Raw genomic sequence first — 6,000 nt, 5'->3', positions numbered from 1 at the left:
GAGGTTTCTTGGTAATGCTTACTAAATAGTATATGGTTTCCAGGTCCATTTTTACATCAGCCCTATTATCTGTTTTTTTGTATTGTTGAATTTGTGTATGGGTGTTTCAAGGTTCTCTCTTATCTTTCATTTATCATTATTTCATTCTTTTAATTAATATAATATTTAACTCATAATACTGAGTAAGTCAAGACTGCCCCCATTTAACTTACTTATTAAAGTTTTAGTTATTCTATTATTTCTTTCATATAATTTTCGTTCAACTTTACATGTCTCATGGAAAATGTCTATTATTTCTGCATGAAATTCTTTGAATTGATGAATTCTTAAGTCAGAATCAGTGAACAAAATCTCTCTCTCTCCACTTATTTGAAGTTACCAATCAAGTTTTACACTTGCCTCAGTAAAAATATTACACTTTTTTGTTAATTTTTAGATATATTTAATGAATATTAATGAAGCAAATAATTATAAAATGGCACTTTTAACTGTCGTTTTAGGTCTATTGAAATGCAATTAGCTCAATATAGTTCAGAACCGTTCTAAAATATCTTACTACTTATAAATCTCTTTTGGATGATACTGTGGAGTTTTTAAAGAAATATACAATCAAATTCAAGCAATCTTATCTTCCTTCTTATTATCTTCATTTTTTATTCTTATCATCATATCATACTGAAATATAATGAGGATTCATTGTACCTTATGAATTTATATCAGATATCATTCTATTTATTGGAACTCTAAATTGAAAATATTTTTGTTGTGTAGTTTTTGACTTCTTTTATACAGGGAACATTATTTTCATATAGAAGGTATTACATACCCCAATATACCTTAAATATAATTCTTTTTTAATATTTATTTCTTTATTAGTTGTACACAATGCCATTATTTTTATTTATTTATTTTTATATAGTGCTGAGGATCAAACCCAGCACCTCACTGCACCAGGTAAGCACTCTACTGCTGAACCACAACCCCAACCCTAAATTTAATTCTTGATATAAGAATTAATTCTGAATGAAAATAAAAATGTAATATCCCTCCCACTCAAATGAGAGCAAGTGACTATATATCCTTTGAACAATTTTTTATTGTATTTTTAAAAATATCTATAAGCAAAAATAAATTTCTTGATTTCTAATTTAGGAAAGCCCCCCCCCCCCACTCAGGGTATAGCCTTCTTGACACCCAGTTATTTCTTCAGTTTTATCCAATCATGTTTGAATAGTGTCAGCTTAATAAATGGTCAAGGAACCACATGTGTACGCTACTCTCCCCCCTGCATTTGTTTTCTAGTCCTCTTCTTTATAGAGATTTTCTAATATTATGTTAATTACAGTATATTATCAATTGACCTGATATAGACAGACTTTTTTTTTTTTATCATTCCCTTGTTTAACAACTTCCCTTTTATATTTGAGCCAAAATCTCTTCAATTTTATTATGGGAAAAACTCATGCCACTGTAAAGTGAATCTTTCTTTCATTAACACATTTCTTTATTCTTGATGTCTTATTCATTTAAAGTACTATGTGACATCCTTACATATGGCAGCTTCTTTCCCCAGTCACTCATTATATTTCCAATACAGAGATGTCAAATCATGGTACATGGGTGATACTCATATGTTGTGGGTTGTGAAATAAGAAATCTGGTCATTATGGTTTTCAACATATTGTAATTATCCAATGATAGTGGAGTTTAAGTATCAGGAAAATTCTTGTTGGGAAAAATGTCAGTAGTTAGTTAGTGACGAGTTTTTCACACTATCTTCTGTCTGGTTGGCCTGCTTCCCCAGTAGTAATACTTGACTACCTATATACACCATTTGATTTTCTTATGGTTGTTGGTGTACCTCTCAGTGTTTGTCTTTCAATCTCTCTGTCTCTCTGTCTCTCTCTCTCTCTCTCTCTCTCTCTCTCTCTCTCTCTCCCTCTCTCTCTCTTTTCCTTTAAAGGGATTCTAGTGCATTCCTAAATAGATGTACATTAGTTTCTCTATCCTTTATTTGAGGAAGTATCAATGGAGTTTTACAGAAAGCTTCCTATCTATTTTATTTTTTAATAGTTAATTCTTGCAATTATTGAAATCAACAACATATTTGTCAGAAATTTGTCTCTGGTCTCATTTCTTTACATTTCTGTACTTTTCATTACTAGGGCAGGCTTAACCTCTTTTGGATATCCTTTCATTATGGTAGGGGCACTGGAAACAAAATATGTGTCTATGCCCAACTTGCAAATTTTTGCAAGGATTTCTCTAACCATACTTTTCATAACTACTTACACTCACACAAAATTAGTCCTGGATTTTCTAACATAAGCTAAAATGGTTCTTTGAATGAGTATTCTGAGCCTTATTGAAGCACAACTACTACCTGTGCTCATGACACTTCCCTAAGCTTATGTTTTTCGGGTACCATTTATTTTCATCACTGTTCTTCTTTGTCAATTTTATAGTTTAGATATAAGATGACCCCAAAAGCTCATGTGTGAAACAACTCAAGTAGGTTCAGAGGAGAAATGATTAGATGATTAGAGGTGTGACCCAACCAGTGGATTAATCTCCGGATAGGGATTAACTGGGTGGTAACTGAAGACAGGTAGGGTGTGGCTGGAGGAGATAGGTCTCTGGGAACTGATTTTGGGATTTATACTTTGCCTCGGATTCTGGTGAGTGGAACTCTCTCTCTCTGCTTCCTGGTGCAATGTTCTGAACTACCTTCTTCTACCATACCCTTCTGCCTCACCTCCAGCACAGAGCAATGGAGTTGGCCATCAGTTGACTGAGACATATGGAATCATGAGTGCCAAATAAACTTTTCGTCCTCTTTAAAATAGTTTTTGTCAGATTTTTTCATTCCAGAGATTTAAAAAATGACTAAAAAAATAACCATTCAAACAGTGAAGCAGGTTAGCTAATTACAAAGAGATTATTGTTACACCAGAACCAGAGAGAAGAACACAAAACAGGTGTATAGAATTCTTTAATATGTCCTCTTTTCTGAACAAATAAAATAAAATAAGAGTCTGCACTTATCACTTTGTAAACTAAGAGCCTTAACTTCATTTTTTTTTTCTGATCTATTTTGTCTTGAATTTGGAAATTCCCCCCAAAGGCTCATATATTGAAAGCATGGTTTCCAATGCAGAAAGGTTCAGAGGTGGGATTTCTTGGCAATTATTGAATCATGAGGGTTCTATCCTCCTAAGTGGATTAATCCATTTGATGGATTCATACCTGAATGGGACCTTGTTAAAGGAAGTCAGTCACTGCAAGTATGCCTTAGGGTTTGTCTTTTCTCCAGGTTCCTTCATATTCATATTCATTCTCTCTCTCTCTCTCTCTCACACACACACACACACCTACCTGAATTGCATGAGTTGAGTAGCTTTCCTATGTCATACCCTCAACCATGTTGGTTTGCCTCACCTCAGACCAAGAGCAATGGAATCAGCCCAACATTGACTGAATTTTCTGAAACCATGAGCCAAAAATAAACTTCTAAATCATTCTTGTCACATATTTTGGTCAGAGCAATGAAAGGCTGACTGACACGTGATCCTAGTGTTGTCTTCCTTTACTAAATTTCAAAGTGGTGACCCACTGTATTTTTAATATTTAGGTATGTGTAACTCATCTTGGTAATATTGATCAGGTTTTGTGATTATTCATAAGTCTGGTATGGTATTCTTACTTGTGATTACCAAGTAGGTAGCCAAACCCTGACTGACTTCTTCAGCTTCATACACACTAATCATGTGTAAACCCTACACATATACCTGAATATACACAAGCACATACATTAAGCATATTTAAAATATTTTATAACAATTTATGAGTAAAACTATTTTTATAAATTTAATGGTTGAAATAAGTAGCATTAATTGCATTTCATTTGCCATATATAAAATACTTTTCAAAAATATCATTTGTATAGGATTTTGAGCAAAACTGCACTAACTATCCTTATGCATACCTCCTGTGCACATGTACAAGATTTTGTCTAGATGTACTCATAGGGGTGGAATTGCTGGGGCATAACTTAACCTGCATCTTCACATTTACTAGATACAGCCAAATGATTCTTGACATCTGTAGTATCGAAGTTCACTTTTAATAATATATGTCGGTTTCAATTATTCCAAGTCCTTTTCAATTATTGATAATATCTGATATATCATTCAACATTTATTTTGTCTAATTAACTGCCTGAAAAATGATGTTGTGGTTTTTGTTTTGAATCTCCTGAATGAATCTGGTATGAAGTTTTTATTATGGGCTTCCTTCTAAAGCGTATGGCATGAAAAGGGAGAACACAATCCTAATCATGAGAAATGCTTTAGGCAAATTCCACTGAGGGACATTCTCTAAATGTGTGACCATTACTTTTCAAAACTGTTATAGTGATCAAAACAAAAAAAAGTCTTAAAAAACTATACAAAGGAGCTTAAGAGACTAAGGAAACATAATTACTAAAGGCAATATGGAACTCTTGATCAGAAGAAGGACATTAGGAGAGAAATTAGAGAAATAATGCATCAATATTTGCTCATTTAGATCTAACTACTGCAATGTTTTTAAAGTAGTAAGAAATGTACCCTTGTTGTACAAGATGCTAATAATAATGTAAATTGAGTGTGTGATACACAATAACTCTCTTTATTGTCTTGACAAATTTTAAATATATGTAAAATGTACTCAAAAATAAATATCACAAATAGTTAAAATTCAAATTTTGTATATGGCTTTTTTTTTTTTTCTAGCTCAGTTACTTGACTGACTGGCTCTACTGGGGAACATAGTCAAATTGGAATAGAGTAGCAGTTTGGACTTTTAAAGGATGCAAGCTGTTTTAAAGGTAGGTTGCAATTAAATCTTATAAAAATGTGTGATTTTAAGCTCTTAATAAATACTTCAAATTTTACATTACATTTAAGATTTATTTAAACATATTTCAATATAAATTGAAATAGTAAAATATTGATTGTACTATAGATGGTTGACAAAAACACTACAAAATTATGAAACTTTAGTAATCTTTCTTTATCAAGGAGTCTATATGTTTTAATTCCATATTGTATTTTTATCATGCTCTTTATTTGTATGCAGATATGAGAAGACCTAATAGTTATTTGCCTCTTAAAAACCATAAACTAATTTCCCTCTTTTATATTCTGTTTCCATGATACTTTGACAACTCTTTCATAATTAGCAGATATTACATTTGTTAAATTGGATGTGTCTCATTTCAAAGGCAAACATCATATGAAGCTCTCATTCAGAAAACAGATTCAAAGTCACAAATTATCTTGCCTTTATAAATATTAATATGGCTCATACTATGCAATTGTTTCCTTTGCTGGCAATTGCAAGCTGCTTTTCCTTTGCTGAAGGCAAAGATCTGAACCCTGATATTTAACTCTTACAGTTAATCCACATGGACACAATAATTAAAGAGCCATGCTAACACTCCCCATCTGGATATAGGAGAGTCTATTCTTAGGATGTAGTTCAAAATAACCTCGATATTCTCAGTTCCCAATCAGTAATCGATTAGAATCAATCATTAATTTAACAACTCAAAAAGAAAAGGCTAAGGAGATAAGGCCAGCATGTATAAACTAATATGTCTTCTAAATCTTACTGTGATATTTGTTTAAACTTGGTTCCTGTCCCTATTCACTAAATACAAAATACATATTTATTTTATATCAACAAATCTCAAGTTCCTAAACAAACACAAAATTTAGATAAATTTTCAAGATTAGAAGATGTAATCAACCTTTTTGTATCTCAGATATTACAGTATCTATCACCTGTGCTCATCATTTTTGACCATCAATTTTTCATTAATATTTAAAATTTTTCAATCTTGATATTTCCAAATCCTTGAATTACAGAAAAATTGAATCATTTTAACATATTTGCACTTTAATAGCTTTAGAGTGAGGGTTTTATTACAGATTTTGTGTGTGTGTGTGTGTGTGTGTA

The 6,000-nt window shown here is 31.9% G+C and overlaps 1 protein-coding gene across 2 annotated transcripts in view; it reads left to right on the top strand.

The window, feature by feature from the left end:
* Nucleotides 1–4,823: 4,823 nt before the first annotated feature.
* The window catches only part of Cdh12 (cadherin 12), a 659,985-nt gene continuing 658,808 nt past the window's right edge, over nt 4,824–6,000 (top strand). For both annotated transcript variants that reach the window (XM_071611883.1, XM_071611880.1), the window contains exon 1: nt 4,824–4,867. The gene's annotated coding sequence lies outside the window, so the exon portion shown is untranslated. The remainder of the gene's footprint in view (nt 4,868–6,000) is intronic.

The sequence above is a fragment of the Marmota flaviventris genome, chromosome 5, assembly GCF_047511675.1.
Source record: "Marmota flaviventris isolate mMarFla1 chromosome 5, mMarFla1.hap1, whole genome shotgun sequence".
Classification (NCBI taxonomy): Eukaryota; Metazoa; Chordata; class Mammalia; order Rodentia; family Sciuridae; genus Marmota; species Marmota flaviventris.
This window is presented reverse-complemented; position numbering and strand designations above follow the sequence as displayed.